Source organism: Phyllobates terribilis, unplaced genomic scaffold (assembly GCF_046119375.1).
Source record: "Phyllobates terribilis strain yellow unplaced genomic scaffold, ASM4611937v1 Scaffold_43__1_contigs__length_10536358, whole genome shotgun sequence".
Taxonomy (NCBI): Eukaryota; Metazoa; Chordata; class Amphibia; order Anura; family Dendrobatidae; genus Phyllobates; species Phyllobates terribilis.
The window spans coordinates 10,174,515-10,191,458 of NW_027362803.1; positions in this window are offsets into that span (position 1 = coordinate 10,174,515).

The window sequence follows — 16,944 nt, forward strand, 5'->3', positions numbered from 1 at the left end:
GCATGCCGCATGTCATGAGGGCCCCAAGTGCATGCCGCATGTCATGGGGGCCCCAAATGCATGCCGCATGTCATGGGGGCTCCAAATGAATGCCGCATGTCATGGGGGCCCCAAATGCATGCCACATGTCATGGTGGCCCCAAGAGCATGCCGCGTGACATGGGGGCCCCACGTGCTTGACGCATGTCATGGGGGCCCCACATGCATGACGCATGTCTTGAGTACCCCAAATGCATGTCGCATGTCATTTGGGCCCCACATGCATGACGCATGTCATGGTGGCACCAAATGCATTCTACATATCATGGAGGCCCCACGTCCATGCTGCATGTCATGGGGGCCCCAATTGCATGCTGCGTGTCTTGGGAACCCCAAATGCATGTCGCATGTCATGTGGCCCCACGTGCATGCCGCATGTCATGGGGACCCATGTGCATGCCAAATGTCATGGGGGTACCACGTGCATGCCACATATCATGGGGTCCCCACATGCATGCCTCATTTCATGGGGGCCCCAAATGCAAAGTGCATGTCATGGGGGCCTCACGTGCATACTGCATGTCATGGGGACCCCCAAAGCTTGACTCATGTCATGGGGGCCTCAAATGCATTCTGCATGTCATGGGAGCTCCACATGCATGCCGCATGTCATGTGGCCCCACGTGCATGCCGCATGTCATGGGGGACCCAAATGCATACCGCATATCATGGGGGCAACACGTGTATACCGCATATCATGGGGCCCCACGTGCATACCGCATGTCATTGGGGCCCCAAATGCATACAACCTGTCATGGGATCTCCATATGCATGCCGCATGTCATGGGGTCCCATGTGCATGCCGCATGTCATGTGGCCCCAAGTGCATGCCACATGTCATGGGGCCCCATGAGCATTCCGCATGTCATGGGGGTTCCATGTGCATGGCACATGGAATGGGGAACCCACATGCATGCCGCATGTCATGGGGGCCCACATGCATGCCGCATGTCATGGGGGCCCACATGCATGCCGCATGTCATGGAGGCACCAAATGCATACCGCATGTCATGGGGCTCCACGTGCATGCCGCATGTCATGGATGCCCCAAATACATGCCGCATGTCATGGGGGCCAAAAAAACATGCCACTTGTCATAGGGGCCCCAAATGCATTCCGCATGTCATGGGGGTCACACGTGCATGCCCCATGTCATGGGGGCTCCACATGCATGCCACATGTCATGTAGGCCCCACGTGCATGCCGCATTTCATTGGGGGCCCCAAATGCATGCTGCATGTCAGGGGCCACAAATGCATGCTGCATGTCATGGGGGCCCCAAATACGTGCCACATATCATGGGGGCACCAAATGCATGGGCCATGTCATAGGGGCCCCACATGCATGCCGCATGTCATGTGGTCCCCACTTGCATTCCGAATATCATGGGGGCTCTACATGCATGCCGCATGTCATGGGGGCACCAAGTGCATGCCTCATGTCATGGGGGCCCCAAATGCATCACGCATGTCATGGCGTCCCCAAAGGCATGCCTCATGTCATGGGGGCCCCACATGCATGCCACATGTCATAGTGGCCCCACATGCATGCCATGTGTCAAGGGAGCCCCAAATGAATGTCGTATGTCAAGGGGGCCCCATGTGCATGCCGCATGTCATGGGGACCCACATGCATGCAGCATGTCATGGAGGCCCCATGACATGCGACAAGCATATGGGCCCCCAAATGCATGCCGCATGTCATGGGGGCCCCACATGCATGCCGCATGTCATGGGGGCCCAAATGCTTGCCACATGTCATGGGGGCCATAAATCCATGCCGCATGTCATGGGGGCCCCAAATGCATGCCGCATGTCTCAGGTACCCCAAATGCATGCAGCATGTTATGCATGCCCCAAATGCATGCCGCATGTCATGGGAGCCCACATGCATGTCGCATGTCATGGGGGGCCACATGCATGCCGCATGTCATGGGGGCCCCACATGCATGCCACATGTCATGGGGGCCCCACATGCATGCCGCATGTCATGGGGGCCCCACGTGCTTGCTGCATGTCATGGGGGCCCCACGTGCATGCCTCATGTCATGGGGGTCACAAATGTATGCCGCATGTCATGGGGGCCCCACGTGCATGCCGCATGTCATGCCCCCCCAAATGCATGCCGCATGTCATAGGGGTCCCACATGCATGCCGCATGTCATGGGGGCCCCAAATGCATGCTGCATGTCATAGTGGCCCCAAATGCATGCTGCATGTCATGAGGGCCCCACGTGCATGCCGCATGTCATGGGGGACCCAAATGCATGCCGCATGTCATGGGGGCCCCAAATGCATGCCGCATGTCATGGGGGATCCAAACACATGCTGCATGTCATTGGGGCCCCAAGCGTATGCCGCATGTCATGGAGGCCCCATGTGCATGCCACATGTAATGGGGGCCCCAAATGCATGCGGCATGTCATAGGGGCCCCACGTGCATGCCGCATGTCTCGGGCACCCCAAATGCATGCCGCATATAATGGGGCCCCCAAATTCATGCCGCAAGTCATGGGGGCCATAAATGCATGCCGCATGTCAAGGGGCCCCCACGTGCATGACGCATGTCATGGGGACCCACATGCATGCCACATGTCATGGAGGCCCCCATGACATGCGGCAAGCATTTGGGCCCCACATGCATGCTGCATGCCATGGGGCCCCCAAATGCATGCCGCATGTCAAGGGGGCCCAACATGCATGTCGCATGTCATGGGGGCCCAAATGCTTGCCGCATGTCATGGAGGCCTCACATGCATGCCGCATGTCATGGGGCCCAAAAGCTTGCCGCATGTCATGGGGGCCATAAATGCATGCCGCATGTCATGGGAGCCCCACATGAATGGCGCATGTCAAGGGGGCCCAACGTGCATGCCGCATGTATTGGGGGCCCCAAATTCATGCCGCATGTCATGGGGGGCCCAAATGCATGCCGCATGTCATGGGGGCCCCAAATGCATGCCTCAAGTCATGGGGCCCCCCAAATGGATGCCGCATTTCATAGGGGCCCCACATGCATGACGCATATCTTAGGGCCCACAAATGCATGCCGCATGTCATAGGGGCCCCACATGCATGGCACATGTCATAGGGGCCCCACGTACATGGCTCATGTCATGGGTGCCCCACCTGCATGCCGCATGTCATTGGGGCCCCAATTGCATGCCGCATGCCATAGGGGCCCCACATGCATGGCGCATGTCATGGGGGCCCCAAATGCATGCCGCATGTTATGGGGGCCCCATGTGCATGCCGCATGTCATGGGGGCCCCAAATGCATGCCGCATGTCATGGGGGCCCCATGTGCATGCCGCATGTCATGGGGGCCCCAAATGCATACAGCATGTCATGGGGCCCCACTTGCATGCCGCATGTCATGGGGTTCCCACGTGCATGCTGCATGTCATTGGGGCCCCACGTGCTTGCCGCATGTCACGAGGGCCACAAATGTATGCCACATGTCATGGGGAGCCCACATGCATGCCGCATGTCATGGGGGGCCCCACATGCATGGAGCATGTCATGGGGGCCCCACGTGCATGCCGCATGTCATGGGGGATCCAAACTCATGCCGCATGTCATTGGGGCCCCAAGCGTATGCCGCATTTCATGGGGGCCCCATGTGCATGCCACATGTAATGTGGGCCCCAAATGCATGCGGCATGTCATAGAGGCCCCACGTGCATGCCGCATGTCTCGGGCACCCCAAATGCATGCAGCATGTTATGGGGGCCCCACGTGCATGCCGCATGTCTCAGGTACCCCAAATGCATGCAGCATGTTATGCAGGCCCCAAATGCATGCCGCATGTCATGGGGGCTCCACATGCATGCCGCATGTCATGGGGCCCCACATGCATGCCGCATGTCATGGGTGCCCCAAATGCATGCCGCATGTCATGGGGGCTCCACGTGCATGCCGCATTTCATGGGGGACCCAAATGCATGCCGCATGTCATGGGGCCCCCAAATGCATGTCGCATGTCATGGGGGCCCCACGTGCATGCTGCATGTCATGGGGGCCCCAAATGAATGCCTCATGTCATGGGGGCCCCAAATGCATGCCGCATGTCATGGGGCCCCCCAAATGCATGCAGCATGTCTTGGGGCCCACAAATGCATGCCACATGTCATAGGGGCCCCACATGCATGGCGTATTTCATGGGGGCCCCAAATGCGTGCCGCATATCATGGGGGCCCCAAATTCATGCCGCAAGTCATGGGGGCCATAAATGCATGCCGCATGTCAAGGGCGCCCCACGTGCATGACGCATGTCATGGGGACCCACATGCATGCCGCATGTCATGGAGGCCCCCATGACATGCGGCAAGCATTTGGGCCCCACATGCATGCTGCATGCCATGGGGACCCCAAATGCATGCCGAATGTCAAGGGGCCCAAAAGCTTGCCGCATGTCATGGGGGCCATAAATGCATGCCGCATGTCATGGGAGCCCCACATGAATGTCGCATGTCAAGGGGGCCCAACGTGCATGCCGCATGTATTGGGGGCCCCAAATTCATGCCGCATGTCATGAGGGCCCTGCATGCATGCCACATGTCATGGGGGCCCCGCAGGCATTCCGCATGTCATGGGGGCCCCAAATGCATGCCTCAAGTCATTGGGGCCCCACATGCATGCCGCATGTCATGGGGTCCCCACATGCATGCCGCATGTCATGGGGGCTCAAATGCTTGCCGCATGTCATGGGGGCCATAAATGCATGCTGCATGTCATGGGGGCCCAACAAGCATGCCGCATGTATTGGGGGGCCCAAATTCATGCAGCATGTCATAGGGGCCCCACATGCATGGCGCATTTCATGGGGGCCCCACTTGCATGCAGCATGTAATGGGGGATCCAAATGCATGCTGCACGTCATGGGGGCCCCACGTGCATGCCGCATGTCATGGGGGCCCCGCAGGCATTCCACATGTCATGGGGGCCCCAAATAAATGCTGCATTTCATGGGGGCCCCACGTGCATGCCGCATGTCATCTGGCCCCCCAAATGGATGCCGCATGTCATAGGGGCCCCACATGCATGCCGCATATCATGGGGGCCCCAAATGCATGCAGCATGTCATAGTGGCCCCACGTGCATACCACATGTCATGGGGGCCCCACATGCATGCCGCATGTCATGGGGGCCCCACATGCATGCCGCATGTCATGGGGGCCCAAATGCATGACGCATGTCATGAATGCTCCACGTGCATGCCGCATGTAATGGGGCCCCCAAATTCATGTTGCATGTCATAGGGGCCCCACGTGCATTCCGCATGTCATGGGGGCACCACTTGCATGCAGCATGTAATGGGGGCACCACTTGCATGCAGCATGTAATGGGGGATCCAAATGTATGCCGCATGTCATGGGGGTCCCACATGCATGCCGCATGTCATGGGGGCCCACATGCATGCCGCATGTGATGGGGGCACCACTTGCATGCAGCATGTAATGGGGGATCCAAATGCATGACGCATGTCAAGGGGGCCCCACGTGCATGCCGCATGTCATGGGGACCCACATGCATGCCGCATGTCATGGAGGCCCCCATGACATGCGACAAGCATTTGGGCCCCACATGCATGCCGCATACCATGGGGCCCCCAAATGCATGCCGCATGTCATGGGGGCCCAAATGCTTGCCGCATGTCATGGGGGCCATAAATGGATGCCGCATGTCATGGGAGCCCCACATGCATGCCACATGTCATGGGGGCCCCAAATGAATGTTGCATGTCAAGGGGGCCCCACATGCATGCCGCATGTCATGGGGACCCGACATGCATGCCGCATGTCATGGGGGCCCACATGCATGCCGCATGTCTCAGGTACCCCAAATGCATGCAGCATGTTATGCATGCCCCAAATGCATGCCGCATGTCATGGGGGCCCACATGCATGCCGCATGTCATGGGGGCCCCAAATACATGCCGCATGTCATGGGGGCCCCAAATGCATGCCGCATGTCATGGGGGCCCCACATGCATGACGCATGTCATGGGGGCCCCACATGCATGACGCATGTCACGGAGGCCCCAAATGCATGCCGCATGTCATGGGAGCCCCACATGAATGTCGCATGTCAAGGGGGCCCCACGTGCATGCCGCATGTCATGGGGATACCAAATGCAAGCCGCATGTCATGGGGCCATAAATGCATGCCGCATGTCATGGGGGCCACACTTGCATGACACATGTCATGGGGGCTCCACGTGCATGCCACATTTCATTGGGGGCCCAAATGCATGCTGCATGTCAGAGGCCACAAATGCATGCCGCATGTCATGGGGTCCCCACATGCATTCCGCATGTCATGGGGGCTCTACATCCATGCCGCATGTCATGAGGGCACCAAGTGCATGCCGCATGTCATGGGGGCCCCAAATGCATGCCGCATGTCATGGGGGCTCCAAATGCATGCCGCATGTCATGGGGGGCCCAAATGCATGCCGCATGTCTTGAGTACCCCAAATGCATGTCGCATGTCATTTGGGCCCCACATGCATGACGCATGTCATGGTGGCCCCAAATGCATTCTACATATCATGGAGGCCCCACGTCCATGCCGCATGTCATGTGGGCCCCAAATGCAAGCCGCCTGTCATGGGGGCCAAAAAAGCATTCCGCATGTCAAGGGGACCCCAAATGCATGCCTCATGTCATGGGGGCCACAAATGCATGCTGCATGTCATGGGGCCCCACATGCATGCCCCATGTCTTGGGGGCCTCAAATGCATGCTGCACGTGATGGGGGACCCAAATGCATGGCACATGTCATGGTAGCCGACACGCATGCCGCATGTCATGGGGGCCTCAAATACGTGCCACATGTCATGGGGGCCCCACATGCATGGTGCATGTCATAGGGGCCCCACATGCATGCCGCATGTCATGGGGCCCCACATGCATGCCGCATGTCATGGGGGCCTCAAATGTATGCTGCATGTCATGGGGGCCCCAAATGCATGCCGCATGTCATGGGGTCCCCACATGCATTCCGTATGTCATGGGGGCTCTACATCCATGCCGCATGTCATGAGGGCCCCAAGTGCATGCCGCATGTCATGAGGGCCCCAAGTGCATGCCGCATGTCATGGGGGCCCCAAATGCATGCCGCATGTCATGGGGGCTCCAAATGAATGCCGCATGTCATGGGGGCCCCAAATGCATGCCACATGTCATGGTGGCCCCAAGAGCATGCCGCGTGACATGGGGGCCCCACGTGCTTGACGCATGTCATGGGGGCCCCACATGCATGACGCATGTCTTGAGTACCCCAAATGCATGTCGCATGTCATTTGGGCCCCACATGCATGACGCATGTCATGGTGGCACCAAATGCATTCTACATATCATGGAGGCCCCACGTCCATGCTGCATGTCATGGGGGCCCCAATTGCATGCTGCGTGTCTTGGGAACCCCAAATGCATGTCGCATGTCATGTGGCCCCACGTGCATGCCGCATGTCATGGGGACCCATGTGCATGCCAAATGTCATGGGGGTACCACGTGCATGCCACATATCATGGGGTCCCCACATGCATGCCTCATTTCATGGGGGCCCCAAATGCAAAGTGCATGTCATGGGGGCCTCACGTGCATACTGCATGTCATGGGGACCCCCAAAGCTTGACTCATGTCATGGGGGCCTCAAATGCATTCTGCATGTCATGGGAGCTCCACATGCATGCCGCATGTCATGTGGCCCCACGTGCATGCCGCATGTCATGGGGGACCCAAATGCATACCGCATATCATGGGGGCAACACGTGTATACCGCATATCATGGGGCCCCACGTGCATACCGCATGTCATTGGGGCCCCAAATGCATACAACCTGTCATGGGATCTCCATATGCATGCCGCATGTCATGGGGTCCCATGTGCATGCCGCATGTCATGTGGCCCCAAGTGCATGCCACATGTCATGGGGCCCCATGAGCATTCCGCATGTCATGGGGGTTCCATGTGCATGGCACATGGAATGGGGAACCCACATGCATGCCGCATGTCATGGGTGCCCCACCTGCATGCCGCATGTCATTGGGGCCCCAATTGCATGCCGCATGCCATAGGGGCCCCACATGCATGGCGCATGTCATGGGGGCCCCAAATGCATGCCGCATGTTATGGGGGCCCCATGTGCATGCCGCATGTCATGGGGGCCCCAAATGCATGCCGCATGTCATGGGGGCCCCACGTGCATGCCGCATGTCATGGGGGCCCCAAATGCATACAGCATGTCATGGGGCCCCACTTGCATGCCGCATGTCATGGGGTTCCCACGTGCATGCTGCATGTCATTGGGGCCCCACGTGCTTGCCGCATGTCACGAGGGCCACAAATTTATGCCACATGTCATGGGGAGCCCACATGCATGCCGCATGTCATGGGGGCCCCACATGCATGGAGCATGTCATGGGGGCCCCACGTGCATGCCGCATGTCATGGGGGATCCAAACTCATGCCGCATGTCATTGGGGCCCCAAGCGTATGCCGCATTTCATGGGGGCCCCATGTGCATGCCACATGTAATGTGGGCCCCAAATGCATGCGGCATGTCATAGAGGCCCCACGTGCATGCCGCATGTCTCGGGCACCCCAAATGCATGCAGCATGTTATGGGGGCCCCACGTGCATGCCGCATGTCTCAGGTACCCCAAATGCATGCAGCATGTTATGCAGGCCCCAAATGCATGCCGCATGTCATGGGGGCTCCACATGCATGCCGCATGTCATGGGGCCCCACATGCATGCCGCATGTCATGGGTGCCCCAAATGCATGCCGCATGTCATGGGGGCTCCACGTGCATGCCGCATTTCATGGGGGACCCAAATGCATGCCGCATGTCATGGGGCCCCCAAATGCATGTCGCATGTCATGGGGGCCCCACGTGCATGCTGCATGTCATGGGGGCCCCAAATGAATGCCTCATGTCATGGGGGCCCCAAATGCATGCCGCATGTCATGGGGCCCCCCAAATGCATGCAGCATGTCTTGGGGCCCACAAATGCATGCCACATGTCATAGGGGCCCCACATGCATGGCGTATTTCATGGGGGCCCCAAATGCGTGCCGCATATCATGGGGGCCCCAAATTCATGCCGCAAGTCATGGGGGCCATAAATGCATGCCGCATGTCAAGGGCGCCCCACGTGCATGACGCATGTCATGGGGACCCACATGCATGCCGCATGTCATGGAGGCCCCCATGACATGCGGCAAGCATTTGGGCCCCACATGCATGCTGCATGCCATGGGGACCCCAAATGCATGCCGAATGTCAAGGGGCCCAAAAGCTTGCCGCATGTCATGGGGGCCATAAATGCATGCCGCATGTCATGGGAGCCCCACATGAATGTTGCATGTCAAGGGGGCCCAACGTGCATGCCGCATGTATTGGGGGCCCCAAATTCATGCCGCATGTCATGAGGGCCCTGCATGCATGCCACATGTCATGGGGGCCCCGCAGGCATTCCGCATGTCATGGGGGCCCCAAATGCATGCCTCAAGTCATTGGGGCCCCACATGCATGCCGCATGTCATGGGGTCCCCACATGCATGCCGCATGTCATGGGGGCTCAAATGCTTGCCGCATGTCATGGGGGCCATAAATGCATGCTGCATGTCATGGGGGCCCAACAAGCATGCCGCATGTATTGGGGGTCCCAAATTCATGCAGCATGTCATAGGGGCCCCACATGCATGGCGCATTTCATGGGGGCCCCACTTGCATGCAGCATGTAATGGGGGATCCAAATGCATGCTGCACGTCATGGGGGCCCCACGTGCATGCCGCATGTCATGGGGGCCCCGCAGGCATTCCACATGTCATGGGGGCCCCAAATAAATGCTGCATTTCATGGGGGCCCCACGTGCATGCCGCATGTCATCTGGCCCCCCAAATGGATGCCGCATGTCATAGGGGCCCCACATGCATGCCGCATATCATGGGGGCCCCAAATGCATGCAGCATGTCATAGTGGCCCCACGTGCATACCACATGTCATGGGGGCCCCACATGCATGCCGCATGTCATGGGGGCCCCACATGCATGCCGCATGTCTTGGGGGCCCAAATGCATGACGCATGTCATGAATGCTCCACGTGCATGACGCATGTAATGGGGCCCCCAAATTCATGTTGCATGTCATAGGGGCCCCACGTGCATTCCGCATGTCATGGGGGCACCACTTGCATGCAGCATGTAATGGGGGCACCACTTGCATGCAGCATGTAATGGGGGATCCAAATGTATGCCGCATGTCATGGGGGTCCCACATGCATGCCGCATGTCATGGGGGCCCACATGCATGCCGCATGTGATGGGGGCACCACTTGCATGCAGCATGTAATGGGGGATCCAAATGCATGACGCATGTCAAGGGGGCCCCACGTGCATGCCGCATGTCATGGGGACCCACATGCATGCCGCATGTCATGGAGGCCCCCATGACATGCGACAAGCATTTGGGCCCCACATGCATGCCGCATACCATGGGGCCCCCAAATGCATGCCGCATGTCATGGGGGCCCAAATGCTTGCCGCATGTCATGGGGGCCATAAATGGATGCCGCATGTCATGGGAGCCCCACATGCATGCCACATGTCATGGGGGCCCAAATGAATGTTGCATGTCAAGGGGGCCCCACATGCATGCCGCATGTCATGGGGACCCGACATGCATGCCGCATGTCATGGGGGCCCACATGCATGCCGCATGTCTCAGGTACCCCAAATGCATGCAGCATGTTATGCATGCCCCAAATGCATGCCGCATGTCATGGGGGCCCCACATGCATGCCGCATGTCATGGGGGCCCCAAATACATGCCGCATGTCATGGGGGCCCCAAATGCATGCCGCATGTCATGGGGGCCCCACATGCATGACGCATGTCATGGGGGCCCCACATGCATGACGCATGTCACGGAGGCCCCAAATGCATGCCGCATGTCATGGGAGCCCCACATGAATGTCGCATGTCAAGGGGGCCCCACGTGCATGCCGCATGTCATGGGGATACCAAATGCAAGCCGCATGTCATGGGGCCATAAATGCATGCCGCATGTCATGGGGGCCCCACGTGCATGCCACATGTCATTGGGGGCCCACATGCATGCCGCATGTCATGGGGGCCACACTTGCATGCAGCATGTAATGGGGATCCAAATGCATGACGCATGTCATGGGGGCTCCAAATGCATGCGGCATGTCATAGTGGCCCCACGTGCATATCACATGTCATGGGGGCCCAAATGCATGACGCATGTCATGGATGCTCCATGTGCATGCCGCATGTTATGGGGCCCCCAAATTCATGTTGCATGTCATAGGGGCCCCACGTGCATTCCGCATGTCATGGGGCCCACAAATGCATGCCGCATGTCATGAAAGCCCCACGTGCATGCCGCATGTCATAGGGGCCCCACATGCATGCCACATGTCATGGGGGCCCCAAATGCATGCCACATGTCATGGGGGCCCCAAATGCATGCCACATGTCAGGGGGGCCCCAAATGCATGCCGTATGTCATGGGTGCCCCAAATGCATGCCGCTTGTCATGGGTACCCCAAATGCATGCCGCATATCATGTGTACCCCAAATGCATACCCCATGTCATGGGGGACCCACGTGCATACCGCATGTCATGGGGACCCCCTATGCATGCCTCATGTCATGGGGGCCCCAAATGCATACTGCATGTCTTGCGGCATGCACGTGGGGCCACAAGACATGCGGCATGCATGTGGAGCTCCCAAGACATGCAGTATGCATTTGGGGCCCCCATGACATGCGGCATGAAATTGGTACCCCCATGACATTCGGCATCCACATGGGGCCCCATGACATGCGGCATGCACGTGGGGCCACAAGACATGTGGCATGCATGTGGAGCTCCCATGTCATGGGGCCCCATGTGGATGCCGAATGTCATGGGAGTACCAATTTCATACCGCATGTCATGGGGGACACTCATGCATACCGCATGTAATGGGGGCAACACGTGCATACCGCATGGCATTGGTCCCAAAATGCATGCCGCATGTCATGGGGCCCCATGTGCATGCCACTTGCCATGGGGTCCACATGCATACCGCATGTCATTGGGGGAACATGTGCATACCGCATATCATGGGCCCCACATGCATACCGCATGTCATAGGTGCCCCAAATGCATGCCGCATGTCATGGGGCCCCATGTGCATGCCACATGTCATGGAGGCCCCAAATGCATGCCGCATGTCATTGGGGCCCCAAATGCATACTGCCTGTCATGGGACCTCCACATGCATGCCGCATGTCATGGGGCCCCATGTGCATGCTGCATGTCATGGGGGCCCCAAATGCATGCCGCATGTTATGTGGCCCCATGTGCATGACGTATGTTATGGGGCCCCATGTGCATGCCGCATGTCATGGGGGCCCACATGCATGCCACATGTCATGGGGGCAACACATGCATACCGCATGTCATGGGGCTCCACGTGCATACCGCATGTCATGGGGCCCCACGTGCATGACGCATGTTATGGGTGCCCCAAATGCATGCCGCATGTCATGGGGGCCAAAAATGCATGCCACATGTCATGGGGGCCACACGTGCATGACACATGTAATGGGGGCTCCACATGCATGCCACATGTCAACGAGGCCCCACGTGCATGCCACATTTCATTGGGGGCCCAAATGCACGCTGCATGTCAGAGGCCACAAATGCATGCTGCATGTCATGGGGCCCCACATGCATGCCCCATGTCTTGGGGGCCTCAAATGCATGCTGCACGTGATGGGGGCCCCAAATGCATGCCGCATATCATGTGGCCCCAAGTGCATGACGCATGTCATGGGGCCCCTTGTGCATGCCGCATGTCATGAGGGCCCACATGCATGCCACATGTCATGGGGGCCCCAAATGCATGCCGCATGTCATGTGGCCCCAAGTGCATGACGCATGTTATGGGTGCCCCAAATGCATGCCACATGTCATGGGGGCCACACTTGCATGACACATGTCATGGGGGCTCCACGTGCATGCCACATTTCATTGGGGGCCCAATTGCATGCTGCATGTCAGAGGCCACAAATGCATGCCGCATGTCATGGGGTCCCCACATGCATTCCGCATGTCATGGGGGCTCTACATCCATGCCGCATGTCATGAGGGCACCAAGTGCATGCCGCATGTCATGGGGGCCCCAAATGCATGCCGCATGTCATGGGGGCTCCAAATGCATGCCGCATGTCATGGGGGCCCCAAATGCATGCCACATGTCATGGGGGCCACACTTGCATGACACATGTCATGGGGGCTCCACGTGCATGCCACATTTCATTGGGGGCCCAAATGCATGCTGCATGTCAGAGGCCACAAATGCATGCCGCATGTCATGGGGCCCCTTGTGCATGCCGCATGTCATGAGGGCCCACATGCATGCCACATGTCATGGGGGCACCACATGCATACCGCATGTCATGGGGCTCCACGTGCATACCGCATGTCATTGGGCCCCACGTGCATGACGCATGTTATGGGTGCCCCAAATGCATGCCACATGTCATGGGGGCCACACTTGCATGACACATGTCATGGGGGCTCCACGTGCATGCCACATTTCATTGGGGGCCCAAATGCATGCTGCATGTCAGAGGCCACAAATGCATGCCGCATGTCATGGGGGCCCCAAATGCATGCCGCATGTCATGGGGGCTCCAAATGAATGCCGCATGTCATGGGGGCCCCAAATGCATGCCACATGTCATGGTGGCCCCAAGAGCATGCCGCGTGACATGGGGGCCCCACGTGCTTGACGCATGTCATGGGGGCCCCACATGCATGACGCATGTCTTGAGTACCCCAAATGCATGTCGCATGTCATTTGGGCCCCACATGCATGACGCATGTCATGGTGGCACCAAATGCATTCTACATATCATGGAGGCCCCACGTCCATGCCGCATGTCATGGGGGCCCCAATTGCATGCTGCGTGTCTTGGGAACCCCAAATGCATGTCGCATGTCATGTGGCCCCACGTGCATGCCGCATGTCATGGGGACCCATGTGCATGCCGAATGTCATGGGGGTACCACGTGCATGCCTCATTTCATGGGGGCCCCAAATGCAAAGTGCATGTCATGGGGGCCTCACGTGCATACTGCATGTCATGGGGACCCCCAAAGCTTGACTCATGTCATGGGGGCCCCAAATGCATTCTGCATGTCATGGGAGCTCCACATGCATGCCGCATGTCATGTGGCCCCACGTGCATGCCGCATGTCATGGGGGACCCAAATGCATACCGCATATCATGGGGGCAACACGTGTATACCGCATATCATGGGGCCCCACGTGCATACCGCATGTCATTGGGGCCCCAAATGCATACAACCTGTCATGGGATCTCCATATGCATGCCGCATGTCATGGGGTCCCATGTGCATGCCGCATGTCATGTGGCCCCAAGTGCATGCCACATGTCATGGGGCCCCATGAGCATTCCGCATGTCATGGGGGTTCCATGTGCATGCCACATGGAATGGGGAACCCACATGCATGCCGCATGTCATGGGGGCCCACATGCATGCCGCATGTCATGGGGGCCACATGCATGCCGCATGTCATGGAGGCACCAAATGCATACCGCATGTCATGGGGCTCCACGTGCATACCGCATGTCATGGGGCCCCAAGTGCATGCCGCATGTCATGGATGCCCCAAATACATGCCGCATGTCATGGGGGCCAAAAAAACATGCCGCTTGTCATAGGGGCCCCAAATGCATTCCGCATGTCATGGGGGTCACACGTGCATGCCCCATGTCATGTAGGCCCCACGTGCATGCCGCATTTCATTGGGGGCCCCAAATGCATGCTGCATGTCAGGGGCCACAAATGCATGCTGCATGTCATGGGGGCCCCAAATACGTGCCACATATCATGGGGGCACCAAATGCATGGGCCATGTCATTGGGGCCCCACATGCATGCCGCATGTCATGGGGCCCCAAATGCATGCTGCATGTCATGTGGTCCCCACTTGCATTCCGAATATCATGGGGGCTCTACATGCATGCCGCATGTCATGGGGGCACCAAGTGCATGCCTCATGTCATGGGGGCCCCAAATGCATCACGCATGTCATGGCGTCCCCAAAGGCATGCCTCATGTCATGGGGGCCCCACATGCATGCCACATGTCAAGGGAGCCCCAAATGAATGTCGTATGTCAAGGGGGCCCCATGTGCATGCCGCATGTCATGGGGACCCACATGCATGCAGCATGTCATGGAGGCCCCATGAAATGCGACAAGCATTTGGGCCCCACATGCATGCCGCATGCCATGGGCCCCCAAATGCATGCCGCATGTCATGGGGGCCCCACATGCATGCCGCATGTCATGGGGGCCCAAATGCTTGCCACATGTCATGGGGGCCATAAATCCATGCCGCATGTCATGGGGGCCCCAAATGCATGCCGCATGTCTCAGGTACCCCAAATGCATGCAGCATGTTATGCATGCCCCAAATGCATGCCGCATGTCATGGGAGCCCACATGCATGTCGCATGTCATGGGGCCCCCACATGCATGCCGCATGTCATGGGGGCCCCACATGCATGCCACATGTCATGGGGGCCCCACATGCATGCCGCATGTCATGGGGGCCCCACATGCATGCCGCATGTCATGGGGGCCCCACGTGCTTGCTGCATGTCATGGGGGCCCCACGTGCATGCCTCATGTCACGGGGGTCACAAATGTATGCCGCATGTCATGGGGGCCCCACGTGCATGCCGCATGTCATGCCCCCCAAATGCATGCCGCATGTCATAGGGGTCCCACATGCATGCCGCATGTCATGGGGGCCCCAAATGCATGCTGCATGTCATAGTGGCCCCAAATGCATGCTGCATGTCATGAGGGCCCCACGTGCATGCCACATGTCATGGGGGACCCAAATGCATGCCGCATGTCATGGGGGCCCCAAATGCATGCCGCATGTCATGGGGGATCCAAACTCATGCTGCATGTCATTGGGGCCCCAAGCGTATGCCGCATGTCATGGAGGCCCCATGTGCATGCCACATGTAATTGGGGCCCCAAATGCATGCGGCATGTCATAGGGGCCCCACGTGCATGCCGCATGTCTCGGGCACCCCAAATGCATGCCGCATATAATGGGGCCCCCAAATTCATGCCGCAAGTCATGGGGGCCATAAATGCATGCCGCATGTCAAGGGGCCCCCACGTGCATGACGCATGTCATGGGGACCCACATGCATGCCACATGTCATGGAGGCCCCCATGACATGCGGCAAGCATTTGGGCCCCACATGCATGCTGCATGCCATGGGGCCCCCAAATGCATTCCGCATGTCAAGGGGGCCCAACATGCATGTCGCATGTCATGGGGGCCCAAATGCTTGCCGCATGTCATGGAGGCCTCACATGCTTGCCGCATGTCATGGGGCCCAAAAGCTTGCCGCATGTCATGGGGGCCATAAATGCATGCCGCATGTCATGGGAGCCCCACATGAATGGCGCATGTCAAGGGGGCCCAACGTGCATGCCGCATGTATTGGGGGCCCCAAATTCATGCCGCAAGTCATGAGGGCCCTGCATGCATTCCGCATGTCATGGGGGGCCCCATGTGCATGCCGCATGTCATGGGGGCCCCAAATGCATGCCGCATGCCATGGGGGCCCCACGTGCATGCTGCATGTCATGGGGCCCCCAAATGCATGCAGCATGTCATGGGGCCCCACTTGCATGCATCATGTAATGGGGGTCCCACCTTGCATGCAGCATGTCATGAGGGCCCCACATGCATGCCGCATGTCATGGGGTTCCCACGTGCATGCTGCATGTCATTGGGGCCCCACGTGCTTGCCGCATG